Source organism: Pezoporus occidentalis, unplaced genomic scaffold, assembly GCF_034315485.1.
Source record: "Pezoporus occidentalis ecotype Australia unplaced genomic scaffold, CSIRO_AGI_Poc_V1 ctg48, whole genome shotgun sequence".
Classification (NCBI taxonomy): Eukaryota; Metazoa; Chordata; class Aves; order Psittaciformes; family Psittacidae; genus Pezoporus; species Pezoporus occidentalis.
This window is the reverse complement of record NW_026915813.1, coordinates 2,948,381-2,966,976: the sequence shown is the minus strand read 5'-3', so window position 1 is coordinate 2,966,976 and position 18,596 is coordinate 2,948,381.

Below are 18,596 nucleotides of genomic sequence, written 5' to 3'. Positions count from 1 at the left end.
ATATTTACTCTTAGTCACTGCTTGAAGAGTCATACCTTATTTATTCTCTCTTTCCCATAAAAGCCATTTGATAAGTTGATTTTTATTGCCCTTTTCTGCACTTTTTCTAGTTCTACTCTATCATTTTTATAATAGTGGGACCAAAACTTCACATAGATTCAAGAAATGGGTGTGCCATTGATTTATACACCAGCATAATATTTTCTGTTCTTCTTCACCCTCTTTATTCCTTTCTGACAATTCAGAAGATGGTGTTTGCTCTTTGAACCATCACTAGGCACTGAGCTGACATTTTCTAAGAGTATTCACAAGTCTAAAATCTCTTTCCTGAGGGTTATGAAGTAATTTAGAGGCTCTTGAAGTACACATGAAATTAAAATTGTTTTTCTCACATGCACTGAGCTCAACGGCACTGAACTTAATCTTATATTTAACCACTTGGATGGTCAGTGTTGTGAGATCTGCAACTTCTCAAAGTCCACTTAGAACTGACTTTGCCATCTCACTATGCACCTCACTTTTCACTGCTCCATCTGTAAAACCTATCAATCTCTGTCTAATTTACCAGTGTAGTTAATTTTTGCATTAGTGCAGCTTATTTGAGGTCATACTTTCTTGGCATAAATTTCTTCAGGGATTCCTTTAATGTACCTTGGTTTATAGCGTGACTTTGTCGTACTTGTGTATGCTTGGTCTTTTGAGACCAGAACAAAAGCCAGTAGACCTGTTTGGAACATTTTTTATTTTCAATTTTTTTTTTGGCCTCACACTCTCTTATTTTAAATTTTGAGTTGCTATTTTATGAGGCAATACCATGAAATATAAAAAAATATGTGTATAAAACACATTAATCTGTGAAATGGATAAAGCTTTGGTAAAGAGGAATGTGAGTTAAAAACTATATATTTCTTATCAGAAAGGAACTAAACAATGACACTGTAGGGTCTTCCATATGCTGCTACTTGCACCAAAATTGTAGAAGAAACACAGTGAAAACAGCTGCAGCCTATCCTCTAGACATAACCTCCATACACAGACAAAAAAAATTCCTCAGAAGCTGCATAACTTTACGACTTGCATTTGCTTCATTCTTCACAAGAACAAGAAGATGCTTGAAATATGGCCTTGGACTTAAAATGTGTAAATAGAACCAAATTCTATAAGAATATGATTTTTCCAGTCAAAAACTTCTTCCAGGTGCACTAGGACTTATCTCAAACATGCTTTTCATAACAAATCAAAACTTTTTTGGAGCTTTTGCAGGAGATTTTCAAAACTGAAATGTTCTTTATTTGCTGTTCTTGCTGCTGTTCTCTCCTTGTCGGTGGAGAAATTCTGAAAACTTCTATCTGTCTGCTTGATTCTGATGTAGAGTGGGAGGTTTAGGTACAGCAAAACAAAGTCATTGCTTGCCTACACTATAATGAAAGCTACTGCATGAAACATGACTATTATAAGTGATGATGGGTTTATCTGAAGCATTTGGGTTTCTATTTCATTTTAGTGACTGTACTGATTGTAAAATAGTGCATTAATGTATGCATTATTAAGGGAAAACACTTTATTCGTTGGCGCTCTTCCCTTCTATCCTGAAATTCTGAATCAGGTAACAGCTGTGAATTGTTTAGCCTGATATTCTTCTTCCCATGCTAGAAATAACTCCAGAGAAATCAGAGAAACTAATATAATCCTACTTTATCTTTCTGTCTGTCTATGCATATTCCCATTCCTAGAGGTTTTTTTTGCTTCCTTTCTCAGTTCTACTTCCCACTACAATTTCCCTTGAAGCAGTTTTTGTATGTCCATAACTAGCAAAAAGAAATTATCTCAGGTGTTTCTAGGGGAAAAATATGTAGCACAGCATCAAGGAGAGGGCAGTCTTATGTGGAGGCAAAGTAGATCTGTGTTTCTTTCTGCTTCAAATGACCTTCCTCTACAAATGACATCATCCACTTAGTGCTGAGATTTCGTGTAGGACTGTGCCTCATGTTCCCTTTTATGTAGTGACAAGCTTTTTCAGGGTTTTCCCCCATAACGTGTTTTCAAATGTTTTCACACTGTGAATAGCATGTTTTAGCAGTGGACACCTTTCTCTCCCCTCTTAATTTACTCCTGCATGTAGTTCTAGTGTTGTCTTCTCTTTCACTGTCTCTATTTGCATGATTCCACACTTAGTGTCTTTCTTGCACTATGTGCCTGAAGGAAAATAGCCTCTTTTATATACATATATATATATATATATATATATAAAATAAAAAGCAGAAATCTTTACCTATCATACTTGGAAAGAAGAGATGGAAGCATAATTCAGTTACCTCTGGAAATGTCAAATCTTACAACTGGTCTTGAAAGTCAGTAGATTTTGAATACAATAGTTATAAAGCAAATTTTGTAGGTTTGAGAAGACGGTAAAGATATCGAAAGAGGTCTTTGGACCTGATTATGAATCAATTGTTACATCTTCACAGTCAACCATCAAGAATTTTCAAGCGTTTTACATCCTTACCTAAAGGAACTCCAAACTCCCTGGTTTCTAAGGAATAACAAGTAAAGGGAAATTCTGAGCTCTAGCCCAGAATTTTATCACAAGATTCTAAATGTTAAGATTCCTAATGAACGCAAAGTTTCTCACACTATTTTATGAGGCTTTTTTTTGTTTTATTCTGCAACTATAGAGAACAAAAACTTCTATTTTTTAGAAGATAAAAAACATAGAGGACATTTTTCATCAGATCAAAAGGCTTGAAATACCTAATACTGTCCCTTCAATGTTTGTAGAAGTTTATCTGTGGCACTATAGTCTTTCATAGGATGCTCTTTCTTTTTTCTGCAGTGGGATAGCTTCCCAAAATGTCCTTCCAGTTTTCAATTTAAGATATGTTTTGGATGAGCAGATTCTGTAGCTGCTAAAGCTATTTCTTGTTTTCCTGGATGTGGAGTATGTTTCTTTTGTTGCCTAAACAGAAGCAGTCATGGAAAGAGATAATATCATCACTTAATATTTATGAATGGGTAGTTTTCTTTTAATGGTGAAATCGATACTTGTTCCTAGAACAGTTTGGTTTACTTCTAAAACAGAACAATGTGCAGGATTGCAGAGAGCTTTTCAGATTCCATAAACAAAAATATCTGCTTATTAGCTCTTTCTTTTTAATCTAGGCTTTTATATAATGTTCTCGAGCCAGTTACACAAGAGAGTGTTCAAGAGAGGTCATTGAGTATGTCTCTAGCTTTAGCACATTCTTTTCCTTGATTGTGCAATTGATTTTAAGACCTATTCTATATTTCACTGAAGCTTATACATATAGATGTGGCTATGGATGTGTGCATCTGTGTGTGCGTGTTTATTTATGGAATTGTTAGTCTGCAGAGAATTGCCTGTGATGTAGACAGATTTATTTATCTGGTTATTTGGAACATAGTTTCAAAATAATTGCCAGGTGAGACTGAGATTTTATTGCTAGTCCTCTCTGTTTCACAGCTTTGCTGAAGTGGTTTAATTATCAGCTATTAGAGGTGATAATTCATGCACCAAATCTGAAGAGCACTTTTAAAAAAAAACCCTCAATGCTCCATAAATGGTAGAGAGGAGTTCTTCTTGCTATTTATACCCCTTAAACTTGTTTTTACCACAGCCAATAAGCCATGGGGTAATGCTGCTTCTTTAGGATTTTTTTGTTTAAGATTTTTTGTCATTTTGTCATTTGAGCTGTGCTCATTGTGCTCAAGAACACTCACTGTGTGGCCAAGTGGCTGGTGGCTGGTAGACTGTGTGGCACCACAAATGGCGCTGCAGGGGAGGCGCACACTGCTGCAGAGCCTGGTGGCTCTTGCCTACCATTCAACCACTGAGATTTTGGGCAGAAGATGTTGCTGCTGGTGTTTGGCAAAACGTAGACCATGTAGCACTAAGGCATTAAGCACAGATGCTGCTTACTGATGCTCTTCCTCAGTATTTCTGAATACATACAAAGTGCTGATCCTTAAACACCTCTTCAAGGATGAAGTACTTGAGGAATGTGTGTAGCTGAAGCTGTTAGGTACGGGGAAAAAACGGGAAAATGAAACCCATGGGAAGATTGTCATGAAGAATATGCAAAAGAGAGGAAATACAGCTGTGCATTGAAAAATATTTGGTAGTCGTGACATCAAGGTCTATGCATCCTCTTTGGAACTGTGTTAGTCTGATGTTTATGAACATATATAGCCATAATGACATGATCTTATGGCCATAGTCCATGTCTGTTGTGAGGTGTGTCAACAGCATACAGTACACTGATGAAAGACTACATGTGGATAACTGCCATTTATTTTGGTTAAACAAGGCAGCATGTGGTTGAAGCCAAGACTCCTAGAAACAGGATGGCTTGGGTACCTTGGTTTTTTTGTTTGTTTGTATAAAGGTGTACATACCCCAAAGCTGCACATTGTTCCCACTTTCCTCCCTTGTTTCTATCTTGTATTCTTTCTCTGCTCTTCTCTGCAATACAAATAGAAAAATCATTTTGAGAGCTAAGAAGTAGGGTGAGGGTCTTGTAGATTAAAATTACCACAATTAAATGCTTTCTGTGTTAAAATAAAAAATGTTTTGCATTATAAAATTTTTATCTGGAAAAAATTTAGTATTTTGTCTCTGTCATATTCATTCTAATGTAACATTACGTAATCAAATAGGCTAATCAAATTATCACTATGGTTAATATCTTCAAATTCTTAAATTTAGAGTTCTGTGAAAAGAAATATCTTCCATTCTAAGCTTCCATTCTTAAAATAGGATAGCCTAAATAAGAGGGCATCCCCTGAGTTGTGCTGCAGTTTAGAATATCCAGAAAATAAGAACTGAAATTTTGGTGAGAAACACCAAAACAAAGCCAAGAAGTAAAAAGGCAGAAACAGTTTATACTTAAAGAATAAAACATTTCAATCAGCAAAAATAAGATTAAAACTAAAATAGAGGGAACAGAATAAAAAAAGATATTAAAAGAAAAATATTTTAGTAGACCAGGAAGAGAAACTAAATGTGTTATTTACATTGAAAAGGAAATGAATTAATTATAACAAAGGCAGAAAGGCCACATGGCTTCAGCTTCAACTTGATTGATATAAAATATTAAACATTAACAACTTTTTAATTATACCTAGCTAAAACTCTCAGTTCCCTTCTGGTTTCCTTTGTTTTTCCCATACTAAAATGAAATGCCATCTCTTGTCTGAATCCCTCTTTTATCTTATTTTAAAACATTGTTTAAAATAGTATTCCCTAGTTTTCATTTTCTGGAGGCAGTGGAACTTGTGTATTACCTTTTATAGTGATGACTAGTATTCAAGAGAGTCTGCACCAAATGCCTAATGCTGCCTCAGTGTCACCAGTGAGACCATCACCAACCATCACACTGGAGTGGCAATTGTGGGAACTATTGAGAGACCAAAGGAAGCACCTCAATCGACACGTTTGTGTAGCATTGCTGAGCACAATGAGGCAAATCATGTCCTTGACATTAAATGTAAATCACATGCTATGCATTTTGTTCATATAGCAGATTGTGGACTTGGCTAGAAACCTTGACCAGATTGGATGATACTGGTCTAAATAGTGTTGTAAAGAGGTAAGGTAAGGGGAAATAGAGGAAGGAATTTCTGGGGTGCCTCTATGGACAAAAATGCAGTTTTATTGACTCATTTTACCTCAGATGAGCATGTTGGGAGGATTTTTAGCTTAGCTTCTTATTGCAGCAGATGGGGATCCCAGCTGCTTGTTTCTTTCCATCCTGACAATCTGGTTACATCAGTTTTCTAGCAGCTTGTACGTCGAAGGTTTTAATCACAAAGAAAGAGACTAGAAATGTCTTTTCTTTAGAAAACAGAACTAAAGCTAGAAAATAATTTCCAGCTTTCCTTCCAGTTGGATCATTGGTAGTGATGATAACCACAAAGGGCATAGGTTTGTTTTGTTAATAGAGAATAGACCAAAATATGCCATAGACACCTCACCTCTCATTAAGCCGTCGATAGTCCTTTTCTGCAAAATAGAGATGACCATCAGTCCAATAACTTTCCCATCAGACTGGGACAAGGCAGCCTTCACACGTTTAATTTTCACCTTGCAAATTTGCTCATATTTTTTAAAGTTGAGGATTTTATTTAGTTCCAAGTTAAAGTGATTGGACAATGTGAACTGTACAGCTCAGTCACTGAACCTCTCAACGCAAAAGCTGTAACAACAATTTATTTAAAGGGAGCACTGATATTAAATTGCAGCACTGATGACTGTGAGTCCCTAACCAATTGCCTTGAGAAACTTTACTTTCATTCTTAAATGAAGAAGGGTTTTTCCTAGCCTAATGAGGCAAAGTCTGGATGATATTTAATCAGGGGGAATGACAATATGAATTATTGAAGGAATTTGAAGAGTGAAAGGAGAAAGGGACAATGAAAGACTTTTGGGAAGCTAGATAGCCCCATTGAGAGCTTCTTCTCTGGCTGGAAAGGGAAACATGTAAATTAAAAAAACAAACAACTACAAGACTACGCATTCATGAAGCTTTGTGGAGCAGAAGTTTCAAAAGATTGTAGGTGAAGTCTTGAATCATTCTTCAGCTTCCTAGTTAAAATGCAGTGCATAAGGGAAGGAGTGAAAGCTAAAAAGTTTGTTTAATGAAATTTTGCAAAAATGAGAGCATATACATAAACTGCTGTAAAAGACTTGCAATTAAGGCATCTACTAATATGAAGAAATCTCTGTCTGTCTCTTTTATTACATTCCCTTTTCACGGTAAGGATGCCTTTCAAACCAAACTTTTTACAGTAGCTCATGAATTAAAAAACCAAACCAAATCCAACCTTTTTCTTTTGTCCCATTTTCTAATCATTTAGTTGTGATAAAGCATCCAAGGTCTGCCTTTTGAAAGCTCCATGGATTCACTGTTACAAGTTAAATCAACAGGATGTGTTCTTTTATATGATAAATGCTATGTAGTGTGCTATGTCTTCACATATGTGAAAATATCAGGTGTTTAGTGCCTTAGAACAGACAGAGAAAGCTAGTGAAGATTTTGACCTTTCTACCTCCATGGTGCTGCTGTAGCATGTTTAACCACCCAGTACAGAGCTCTGTCTGGAATTGCAGGAGGAAAGGAATAGTCCTCTCTCCAGAAAGTGTTTGACTAGTGTGCAGCATGAGGCCACATATTAAATTACTTTCCATTTCCATAACACTCTGCTTCATCTTCTGTGAAAGGTATATTGGGCTTTTATTGGATGAATACTACTGCTACAAGTGCAGAGTGATAATTCCTGAAGGAGCTGTTCGTAGCCTCGCACTGAGAGTTAATGCACTGAGCTTTGTGTTTTCTGTATGCCCTGTCCTTCACTGTAGTTGGTCTACTATATACTATGCTAGTCTGCAGTTTCAAACAATGCTTAGGCAACCTTTGAAGAAGACAAATGCTCTGCTCTGTTTGCTGCACCCTGAAGTGTTGACAGTTACCCAGAATTTGACTGAACTATTCCAACATCCCTTAGTTATTCAGCCTTGGAAGAAATCTAATGGGAGCTACTTTGCAGCAGAACCAAGTTGATTTTCCTGTGCCGTTTTGCCACTTCTGTTTCTAACCTGAGGTGGGAAACATGTTGGTGCATGAAAATTTTGGGATGTTTTCCAAACACTTTCTCCCTAGCAGAAAGGTGCAGTATGAGCTCAGATTAGGTTTCAGTCACTCTGCTGTTTTGTCTTAATGAAGTATTTGTCTCTTCTGCTAGTGTGATAAATCCCAACATAGGACAACACAGTCTTCAAAAGCAGGGTATACCTATGCATTTTGTGGGAATCACCTTACCAACTTTATCAGTTATTTATTTTCCCCAGGCAGGTTGTCTGTATTCCATCTGCAGCCAATGGAAAGGAGGAGCATTTCTAAACGCTGATTCATCCTATCCTCAGTGTCTAACACAGGTGAGTAAATTGCCCTCTGGATGTGCCTGCGTCTTGCTTTTGCTCCCCGCAGGCTCCAGAGGGAACCTATATAACTAGTTTAGACTAGACAAGTTTTAGATTAATAAAGATAAGTGAGATTACTTCTATCCTCCGGTGTGTGTCTGTGTGAAGGAAAAAGTATAGATGACTGGGGATATAAAACCTGGGCACAGTCTAAAAACAGTGTGAGAATTATCTTACCAGCATCTCTGTATGTGTTTGTACGTCTAGTGTCTGTATGTGGTTTTGTTCATGTGATTTTCTTTTACTCCAGGATAACCACAAAAAGGGAAAGCAGAGCAAATGGTGTTTCCAATCAGCAACAGGTAAAAGTGCCACTGGCTGGATTTTGCTAAATATCCACCTAGAGGATCACCACCTTCTTGGAAATCTCAGGAGCAATGCTTCGAAGCACAGACTGGCATCTTGGTGTATTGAGCCTTGAGATTCAAATGGTTTAGAAGTAAAATATCTTCCACCATTCCTATGATTTTCATGTGACATTGATTTTTATTGTATTTATCTGATTAGGAGGCACAAGTGTTTCCCCAAGGAGTATAAATAAACAAACTACCAGTAGCTGGGTAGATGTGATGATCCATAAAGCCAGGAAGCAGTGGCTGAATGTTAGCATATTTTAGATAACTGCAATTATTTTACAAGGTTTTGATTTCCTGTATCAGTTCATGGTTAAGAAAGAAAAAACACCTTGAAATGACAATTTGGGTGAAATTTTGGTAGATGCCAAACCCCATCATTTTCAGAAGTACATTCCTGGCCTTGAAATGGGCTAATATTTTGTTCCTGAAACCTAAAGACTTTGCTTCCTCTGACTGATTAATAATTTTATTTGAAACATTAACATCTATTATTTATCACTGCTCTCCATTTAAAAACCAGTTTTTCTCTTCAGTTATGACTGAGCAAAGCTTAAAACTATTACAGTGATGCCTGTCTTCAGCAGCTTTAATTGCTCGGTGGCATGCACGCACACACACAATGAAGCTTATACACACAGACAAATGAAGTGGTGTAAGCTGCTAATGCATTATGTCACCTCAGTAACCCACAGGTACTGTGTGGGGGTGTCACACCACCTGCAGTGATCCCTAGGGTGTCACCTTTTCATGCGCACACCCCTTCTGTGATGCCTGTCTTGACCATGTTATTTCCCATTTTATAGGGCAGGAAATGGGAACTTCAAATGGCCACTTGTTAGGGGTTGTCATATTGTCCTAGCGACTTCATCTTTCTCTAAAGCCCATGAGCTCTCATGGGTAGCATGAAGAGGCCAGACTCAGAGGTCAGTTTCAGCAGACCTTCCTTCCAACAACAGAAAAAAGAGTTGTGCATCATCCATATAAAAAAGAATTAATTTCACCTAAATTTAGTGCGTAAAAGCTAGGCTTCTCATGTTAGACTGTCAGCCAGACCATTTTATGGTCAGTGAAGGACACACTTGTCCAGAATCTGATTTTCTAAGATGAGTCCTATGCATCCAGTTTTCTTTGTCAAAAAATTGTATTCCAATTTTTAATAGAAGTATTTTTTTTTAAGCATAGCTGTCTCCCAGTGCAAGGCACAGGATGATAAATTGTAACACACTTAATAACCACTATGAAACAAATTAATCCGTCAGCCCAGTGTTAGCCATGCTTTCTTATATAAGACTTTGCTCTAAGCAGATATTGAAGTTTTCAAAGTTTCAGTGCTTCACAAGTTCTTCAATCAGGTTTGCAGAACTAAACCACAGGTAATTAGAATCTAAATTACCTCATTGTTTAATATTTAAGATTAATTGTTCTTTTTTTTTTATGTTTAGGTTTCCAGCTTTTGGGGAAAGGGACCAAAATCAAGAATAATGTAGAAGAAAAAGTAGAAAATTCTATAATAAAATGCTTATACAGTAATTGGAAGACTTTTTGTTTGGAGAAGTGTTATTATTAGCATATCCATTTCTATTTCCATAAACCCACAAAAAGTCAAGGAAAGATTCTTATTAGCCAGAATGGAGATTCCTTTAGGAATCAGTATTACTCTCTGTGGTTGTTACATTTACAGTCTTTAATTGGTATATATAATTTTGGTTGCTGTGGTAACAGTAACTTAGAACTTCCAGGCTTCTGAGTGTTTAACATCTCAACCTGAAAATCAAGGCTCTTTTTTGAAAAAAATCCAAAACACAAAGGAATGCACACAGAAGTGTTGAGCATAGAAATTTCAGAAGTATTGAGCATTTTACTTTAATCTCCCAGGTCAAAATTAAACACTGTAACTCCATGAACTTCACAGAATTCACTTTGGGCATTGATGTCCCAAATAGAAAGCAAACTTCACAAGAGGACAATCCGAGTCTTACACACATTCACAATGCTAAACTTGATGGGTTTGCTGATCCCTGCCTTGGAGGGTCTTGACCTTCACCCAGGAAGGTGAAAATAGTTCTTCCCTCATACTAGCAGAAGGTAATTGTGGCTACTCAGGGCTCAGGCCATGCGGTGTCCTGTGTCCTGTGCTAGAAATAAGTAACTGGTCTGTATATGTTTGGAGTAATTTCTCATTGATTCATACTCTGAACAAGAAACATTCACAGCATCTCACTTTGCTATTCTCCTTCAAAATCTTCCCTCTCATTTTTCCTTTTTGTGCTACCCAACATGTTTGAAGAGTATACTGCTGGTCTGCTGGAAATGATTCTGAGGAACAGGATCTATGCCGCTGTTTTTTCATACTCCTGTGGCAACCCGCCTAAAGCCGTGTGCTCCCTCTCATCTTATACCTCATTTCTAAGATTCTAAGGGTCTTTGCCATGTCCATCACAAACCGTTACGAACTCCTGGTCCCCAGATAGAATTGTGAAGCAATATGGATGTAAATAATACATGTCTTTTATCTTTACATAAAGTCACTAATCTTATAGTGGTCTTTGCTCCCATTTCAGTTATAGCACTGGCTCACCTATTCCACTGCCACCTACCCTTATGTTTAAAACCAAAACCAACAGAAAAGCAATCACTAGCAAAACCCTCTCTGATAAATAGAATGACACAACCCTCACTGAGCCACTAGAAAACAAGCCCATAGCTTTTGCAGAGTTCCATCTATACTTAGCATTTTTACCATGACTAATCCATTCTTTCGCTCAAAATTTGCCATGGCAAAATGACACGCCTGGATCTTTATATTGAACACCAAACATAGCTAAACCCTTCACACACGCTATAAGGGAGCTGCTTGATTTCAGCACCAGAAAGGTCATGCCACAATGATCAGAATACAGAACAGCCTGGGATAGAAGGAAGTGACATATTGTTATGCAGAAATCACCCTTTTCACTTCTTGTGTATGAAATTACAGTGTCTGCGTGCATCATGCTCTAAAATAAGACTAAACCATATGGAGAGATTTTTACTTCCCTCCCATAGCAAAATTGCATTACACCATAGTAATTCTCATCAAGCCTTGCAGTTAGTGCAGTTACATGACCAAACACTCTGCAGTGATTTTTCCAATTGCTTAGCTGGTTTTGTCAGCCCCATGAACAATTCTTTAAGAATAATTCCACATCAAATTCCTTAAACTTGAACTGGCAAACAACAGGAGGAAGATAATATTTAACCTCTTATACACCTGGGGTAAAAAGTCACGCTCAATGAATAAATGTGGTTACTTGGCCTTCCATCTGTTCTATTTTTCCAGAAAAATTAGAACCATGATACTGGACACTCCCGTGGTTGCTTATTTTGACATATGTTCCCGCTTTCTGTGAGAGAAGGCGAAGTACAAATGAAGTTGATTACATCCTCTCCTTTGCCAAGTCCAGTTCTGCTCAGACTATGGAGCAAAGAAGCTCTACTCCTAATACATAGCAGAATGTCAAGCCAGACTTTTGAAATGTGTAAAAGTCTCGACCTTTTTTTATGACCTTCCTCTTGATTAATCTTCTGTGATGATAATAAGAGAATAAATCACCTTTGGTAATTACAAAGCATGAGTTAAACTGGCTTAGCTCGCGCAGCAGTACAGAAAAATACCACAGCCTGATGTTTCCTCTGCCTTTGAGATGGTGTCAGCTCCCATCAGGACTGTGTCTTGGCTGCAGCTCCTTATGAGATATTTTGTGCTCCTCCATGAGGTGCCCTCTTTAGCCTACTGGTTAAAATTGCTGCTGGGAGCTGCATGCATTTTATATCTTCTGATAGTCTGCAAAATGTATGGCACCTTCAAAATATGCTGTCACAGCTGCTTCATTGGACAAGTCTCCCTCCCTGGCTCATGAGAAGAGGAGAAATTTATGTTTCCTACATTTTTCCTATAGCTGCTCAGCAGAGCCTAGGACAGAGCCCCAAGCATGTTCTAAAGCTTCACTAATGTTTTCCACATCTGCAGAAATAAGGCCAAGTCGGAGTCCCTTTGCAGTCCATGGTGAAACTCACTTCGACTACTGGGACACATACTTGGCCTACATTCCTTAGTTTGTGTTATTTTATCTGGTAGCCCCTTGCACTCAAGGAATAAACCGTTATGACTGGATTTATGTATCCCCCGAGGAAGAATGGGAAGTAACTCAGAATACAGGGGAAAAGAAGAAAAGCCAACCCCCAAAACACTTTATCATGGCACTGACAGAGGAGGGAAACGGGGGAGCTGTGTTGTACTCTCGGTGCAGGCTTGGCAGGCTCCGAGCAGCTGCGAGGCAGGGTGAAGCAGACTGTACGGGGTCACACGGTGAGCAGGACAACTTGTAAACCTCTTCCCCCTTCAGAACATACCAAACAAGTGAAAGCATGCATGGCCTTAAGCTCGGCTGGTTGTGGCAGTGGTATGCTTTCTGTGATAGCTCGCTTTGCTTTCTCTGCTTTTAGTTCCTTTCTTGATGGTAAATTTCAACTTACTAAAAAATGGTTATTTTTATTTAGATTGCATTGTATGCAATTTTATCAACACCCGTTCTTAAACAGGCAGAACTGATTAGGTCCAGCTTAACTGGCCTTCTCCTGTAAAACAGCTAAACTGGGGTTATGCTTGTGCATCAGAGCAGCTAAATCCAAGAACATCCTGCAGGATGGATAGCTGGTGACTTGAAGAGGGAGTCTGAAGATGGAGTCTGTGTCCATCTCCCCATTCCCACACTATGCATATGCTTTCCTGAAAGCTACAAAATGAGATTGGTTTATTTTTTAGGAAGGACCATGTGTTCTTTCACGTTTTTATTAAAGTACTGCAATTTCAGATGGGAATGGGTTTCTTTTTTATAGAATCATAGAATGGCTTGGGTTGGAAAGAACCTTAAGATCAACTAGTTCCAATCCCCCTGTGTCATGGACAGTGGCACCTCACACTAGACAAGGTTGCTCAAAGCCCTGCCCAAACTGTCCTTCAGCACTGCCAGGGATGGAGCATTCACAACATCTTTGTGCAGCCAGTTCCAGTGCCTCACCATTCTCACAGTAGAGGACTTCTTCATTTCTTTTGGTGGTTTGGTTTTGGGGGTTTTTTGCTTGCACAGATTATTTTATCTTTGGAGCTGTATGAGATCACTCAGCTCAAATCCTATTCTAAGAGGTGGTCACCAGGAATACAGTAGAGGACATCTGTTACTCATCAGACTAATTTAACATCTTCATTTGCTCAAGTAGTCAATCATATAAACCAAAACAATGATGGTGCTGCACAGTAAACTAGGAGGATAATTATTAGGGGTTTTAGAATGTGGTCAAAGCTATCATAAGCCTTCAGATGACTGATTCCTCCAAAAAGCATAATTTTTTGAACTTGACTATTGAACATAGACATGCTGTCCTGGCTTAGGGTAAAGAGTCTGCCCAATGCATAACTGCTTCTCAGAGCAGGAGGTATACTCAGACACCTGGGAAAGTGTCTCAGGACACATGGCTACACACCCATGGAGCACTGCCTGACCCTGAGCTGCAGCCCCTCTGGCTTCATTGATTTTTTATCACCATAATTGCCATAGTGTATGAGTACTTCAGTTACGTACACATGGGTTGTGAAATATGTGAAGTTTTTTATTTTTTCTTTCTTTAAATCTGCATGCTATTTTGTGTTCCTGTTGGAGAAGGCAGATGAAAAGATTTACGCTTTGGACTTGAAGTTGAATGTGTTGATGTTTATTGTAGACCTTAGAGACTTTAGGTGTCTTGACTGTCTTAGACTAAGCTTCAGGGAAGTCCTTGCCCAGGCAAGCTTTGCTTCCTCTGAAAAAGTTTTTCTCCATCAGGAGATCAGAGCTATTGTCAGTGGCTGGGAGCTCAGACTGGACTTGCCTTTCTCTCTCAAGTCCATAGAGTGCAAATATCACAAGTGAAGTCAACATTCCCAGGATCAAACCTGCATATTCCATTTAATTGAGATGCTGCTAATGAAGATTCTTCTTCCTCTCTCTGCTGATATGCGGTATCCCAGCAATGTCATCTCAACTGTGGTTGATATTTCTATGCAAGCAGCAGATTTCCTTGCACCAGGTACCTCTGCTATCAGTTGAAAACAGGGAAGCAGAGATTTTCATTTTTCGTTTGTGGAGATTTTCTTATCACTTACAGTTGTGGTTTTATTCTGTAATATGTGTCTTTCTAAACAAGCAGAGGGATTAATTTTCATATGTGAAAGGATTTACTACCTGCAATATTGTATTGAAGTAGTAATATTTTTTGACCACTCCTGGAGTGAGTGTTTCAGTTCATATTTTTAAAGACTGCAATAAAGCCACAAATCATGGCAATAAAATACAGCTGTTTGTTAGAGCAGAATGTTATTAATAGGAATATATCAATGACAAGGGAATAATTCAGTCATTATGCCAGCGAAACATGCCTGTGGCAAGGCTGGGACTGAGGTATTGGTTAGGAGGTTTTATTTCATGTTTGTGGTGAACCTGTGTATAGCAGTTTTGAAGCAGGAGTCCATATTGCCTGTGAAGATGGACATGGAAACTGTCATAGGGATGGAAATTAGTATCACATTAGGCAGCCATGCTGCAGTCTTGTCAAGACAGGCTGGTTTTAAGTATTAGGTAAAGCAGGTCACAGGTTATCTTCTGCCCCATATGACAAACAGCCTGATATAACTTCTCTGCATGGTTGGCACTTTGACCATCACAGAATAGGGTGGCTTCTGAGTACCTTCCCTGGGTTTCAGCATTGCCTGGGCGTGCTGTGGGGCAGCACTAGTTGGCCCAAGCCAAATCCCAGGTCACAGTAGCGCTGGCACTGGACAGCCACGGGCAGCCTGTGACAACCTCCTGCCTGGTCCTTTGGACTTTTTCTCTGTCCTGATACAGTTATTTTGAACTTCCCAATGCAGTGGATATTGATTTGTTTATTTGCTTATTTGCCAACAAGCAAATCTACCAAACATCTGCTTCATTCGCATCCTCTTTTGCATTACTGGTGGCAATGTAGATGTTGTAGTAAAAATTCTTCAGAAGACTTTTCTATATATATCTATATATCTTGGCATTCAACATGTAAATTCATACACAACTTATATTAATTTATGTACTGAAACTTACTTTCCACCACAGTACTAAGATGATTATTTACAAGAGCCACTTTTCTAAGACAGTCTAAGTGTCCTCCTGCAATATGTGGAAAGAGAGGGAGAGACAGACACAGAGAGTCCTGAAGAGTAAGTAAAAATCAGTAAAGTTAGGCTTCTGTTCTAAAATAATAGTCTGAATGAGCTTGTCCTTTCCCATAGGCATAACAGAGAGCACAGGGAGATTAACCCAGTTAGCTGAGGTTAACCGCACACGTCCTGGGATGCTGAGCATCCCTCATTGCAGCTTTCTCAAAGATTAGATTCACAGTTAGCATAATTGCTGTTATTCACATTTTGTGTACCATATTTCACATTACTGTTATTTTGCACTTACTGGGTCACATTGCCAGAATGAATTAATAAACCACAGTTCACAGCCCGTTGTCTTATGTGCAGCTCCAACTGAACTGCTCTTACCTGACACTTGCCTTCGAAACCTTTAGTGTACTTCCAGTGTAAATAAATGTGTTTACTTATGTGAAAAAATGTTCCCCAGAGGGAAGAAAAGGTTCACAGTCAGACTTTTAGTTCATTGTATATCCTTAGAGCTAAGGACATTGCCAAAGAGAGAATACTTTTTTCTTTTCCTTAAGAATTTCTTACTGTAAAATATTTAATTCTATACCCTCCAGGTCAGTTACAGGTCACACAATTACTTAGGAAAAATAGTAAATCTAAATCTAACAAATAAAGTAAAAAGATAAAAATTATTCTGATAACAGGAAAAGCATTTCAAAGGGTGTTTAACACAATTTGTACAATACTTTGTCAACTGTGTGAAGCTACGTCTCTAAACGGCAACATTAAAATTTCCCATGGTGGTGCCATGGAGAAGATAACCAGCTCAACAAGACTGAATAGCCCTCTCAACTATCGCAGCTTTGACACAACTGGATGTCAGCCACTGAGTCATGTCTTTAAGTTTCCCTGCATACACATTTGTGGGATTTCTATGTGCCTTTTTTAATCCAAACACTGCCTGCATTATGAGTCTTCTGAAATCCTACATATTCCAAAATATCACAGTTAATAGGATTAATAAAGGCTGCCACAAAATGGATATTTTTTTACTGGCTCGAAACCAGTTTTATAGATTTCCACTTTATTTTTATGTCTGACACTTTCTACAGCATGATGGATAATGTTACAGTGACAGTAAATAGAGTCAACAGTAGAAAGACTCCTTGTGCAAGACAAGGCTTATTTGCATGGCTTATCTGGTGGATGCCTCTCCAGAATTGGATCCAGGTTGTAATTGTCTTCACACTGTAACCAAAGGGTCACATAGACTGTGTGTAGCTGGATTTTACCTTGCAGGTTTACCCCAGAATCACAACAATTTTACAAAAGCAATGCTTATTGAAGTCCTCTAAAGAAATTTTACTACATTCTGATTTTGTGAGAGTTTTCACTTCAAATTTGTTTTCCAATAGTTATGCACAATGGTTGCAGCAGCTGTCAATAGAACAAAGTCAATTACAGAGAATATAGAGGTCCTGATGTCAGGCAGTAAAATAATAGTAATAAAAATCCAACCATATGGCAGAGACTGCCCACCTTGGCAGTTTGATTTTACAGGAAGAATTGCCTTACACTAGCCAGCCAGATCAAAGTGCATACTCCCTGTACCCAGGTGTTTGGGTGTCATAGTAATAAGCGCTAGGAAAACACTGAAAATTCATTATAACTCTCAGTGCCAATACAGGGTGGGGAAAACACCTTCAAGAAGATAATTTCAGTAATCCCATTCCATGTTACTTCCTGTAGGGCTGCCTGAATCGGTCTACTTGGGAGACTGAAGCTACCAGTACCATGGAGAACTAAGCCTCAAAATTTGCAGAATGAAGTAGATTGCAGATCTCCTCGTGAAAATGTTTATTTGCTCCTCACAGAATGATGAATTAACCAAAAAGTCCTGGGAATAAATGAGTGTACTTCTTATTGCAGCATACCTTGGCTCGGTAGACAGGGTGCCAACTAGGTGTTATCCCAAGGCTTGTATTAAAACACAGTGGACAAAAGCTCAGTGTATTCATATGTAAAAATGAACAACCAACAGTACGATGATTCACAACACTGGATCCGCTACGTTTTACACAGTTCAGCTCATGACCTTTTCAGTGTAAATATGATGCGATGGAAATGTACAAGACATGCGCATTAAACCTTGGATTCAGTCATTTTACTTTAGCTGTAAGTTTGATGAGTTTCATGAAAACTGCAGTGCATGAGGAGCACGCACATGACTAGAGTGTGCTATGTTCTTCACAAAGGCAGAGCCTGGCAAAGATCTACCTCTCCCAAGTCCTGAACACAGCTCATAGGATATACATCTTGGTACAAGTCCCCAAACACCGAAAATTTGCTTTTCAGGGGTACCGTTTTTTCTTAAATTCGTATTTTTCTTTGGTTTGCTAAAATAACTTCCTTTACTAGAATTAATGGAAAACAAAGACCAAAGAGAAACCCAGGCAGTTCACAAAGTGAATACATGCCTTGTCACAGGCAGAATTTCTTTGTGAATTTCTCTAACCTACACACCTGCTTAAGTAATTCATCTTAAAGTTTATCTGGGTTTTCTTGTTCTTTTCATTGACACCTCTATTTATTCCCAAGGAATATTTGGCATTTGAGAAAGACTTCGTTTTAATAAAAATTGCTCAGCAAAATTCTAAACTTACATATGCTTCTGCACATCTAAATTAGCTCAATTTATGCTTTGTATACCCTCGTATTAGCTAGATCAAAATGGCACTTATTCCTACTCAACTGTGAGCTTGACTTTTTCTTCTATGCAGGTTAATGGAAGTTTTTCCAGTGAGTCTAGGGAGTTGTTTTATTGTTTTAAGCCTATAAAAAACCCACTCAAAATGACCTTCTAAAGGTACATTATTCTGATATTAGAGGCATCCTTTTCCATGAATCATCTTAATTATTGCAGTCAAAGCCACAAAAAGTTCACCATTTGTGATGTGTCCTCCGCAGGTACTCATAACTTGCTATTGAGTCATCTTGTGTCATTTTCCCCTTGATATTACTTCTGGTATAGCATCATTTTCAGTAA